This window comes from Zalophus californianus, chromosome 7 (assembly GCF_009762305.2).
Source record: "Zalophus californianus isolate mZalCal1 chromosome 7, mZalCal1.pri.v2, whole genome shotgun sequence".
Taxonomy (NCBI): domain Eukaryota; kingdom Metazoa; phylum Chordata; class Mammalia; order Carnivora; family Otariidae; genus Zalophus; species Zalophus californianus.
The window spans coordinates 92424276-92425905 of record NC_045601.1 but is presented as its reverse complement, the minus strand read 5'-3'; the positions used below and the strand labels follow the sequence as shown (position 1 = coordinate 92425905).

The 1630-nt window shown below is 38.8% G+C and overlaps 1 pseudogene; it reads right to left on the bottom strand.

The window, feature by feature from the left end:
* Window positions 1-783: 783 nt before the first annotated feature.
* On the bottom strand, window positions 784-1298 carry LOC113928061 (annotated as a pseudogene).
* Between the last annotated feature and the right edge of the window lie 332 nt (window positions 1299-1630).

The following is a 1630-nucleotide window of genomic DNA, read 5'->3' as shown; positions in this document are numbered from 1 at the left end:
CAGCACCGTTTATTGAGATTATCCTTTCCCCATCATGTTTTCTTGGTGCACTTGTCAGAGGTTAGTTGACCGTTTATGTGTAGATTTATTTCTAAGCTCTTTGTTTGGCTCCATTGGTCTTTGTGTCTGTTTTTATACCAGTAGCATACTGTTTTGATTACTACAGCTTTGATAGCTTAAAATCAAGTTTAAAATCAATCAAAATGATACTTTTAGCTTTGATCTTCCCACTCAAAACTGCATTGCCTATTTGGGGTCTTTTGTGGTTTCATAAGAATTTTAAAATAATTTTTTTATTACCTTAAAAATGCCACTATAATTTTGATAGGTATTACATTCAATCTGTAGATCACTTTGGGCAAAATGTTGTTAAATATTTTTTCTGCATCTAGTAAGATAACCATACGATTTTTTATATTTCATTCTGTTAATGTGGTACATCACATTTATTTGTGTGTGTCAAGTCATCCTTGTATCATAGGAATAAATTCTCCATGACATTGGTGCAGGATCCACATCCTGGTGCATATATTGCTGAATTCAGTTTGCTAATATTCTGTTGAGTGTTTTTAAATCTATGTTCATCAGGGATATTGGCCTATAATTTTCCTTACTTGTAGTGTCCTATCTGGCTTTGGTATGAGGGTAATGTTTGTTTCATAAAACAAGTTTGGAAGTATTCTCTACTTTTCTTTTTTTTTTTCCCCCAGCACAATTCTATTTAATGGAGGTGGGCAGCAGGATGTTCCACTATGATTAATTTAGTCCAGGGACCTGTCAACATTAGGTAGAGAAGAAGCCACCATCATTCTTTCGGGAGTAGCCTCCATTGATGACTGCAGTGTGAGGAGACGCTATGGATCCCTGGATGCTGTGGAGAGACTCTTTCTTAGGGCTGATCCAGTGTCTGATGTTAGCTCGGGAAGTGATGGAAGGTGGTGGAGGAGGGGGTAAAAGTTCTCCAGGGAATTGGGTCTTGATGATCCATGGGTATCCTGGGTGGTCTCCTGGTGTAAGAGTATCTCACTTTTGTTCTTGAATGTCCCTGTGTGGTGGTTGTACAAGGCTGCTAAACGGAAATTCAGGTCATCCTTTGGTATCTCGTGATCAAAAAAATAAACATCCGGCCTCATGGAAGTGATTGTGGGAGTTGAGCTGAGCCGACTGCAGGGTTCCTGTTGCTGAGCAAGGTGAGCTGAGTTCTTATATGGCAGTTTCTTCGAAGCCCGGAATTTTCCCAAGAAGGTATCATCGTTATCCAACGCAGGGTGATGGAAAGGGTCTCGGGTGAAAGGCATGGTAAAATGTGGAGTGAGGGGCTGGTGTGAGGGATGGGAAGCCTGCCGCAGCCCTACTTTTCTTTTGTTTTTTTGTTTGTTTGTTTGGTGGGTTTTTTTTTTTTTTTTTTGAAGACTTTAAGAAAGAATGGCACTAATCCTTCTTAAAATGTTTGGTAAAAGTCATCCATGAAGTCATCTGATATTGAGCTTGCTTTGGTTGGGAAGATTTTGATTACTGATTCAGTCTCATTACTCATGTTTGGTCTGTTCAGATTTTGTATTTCTTCATAATTCAGTTTTGGAAGGTTGTATGTTTCTATGAACTTACCCATTTCTTTTAGGTTATCCAA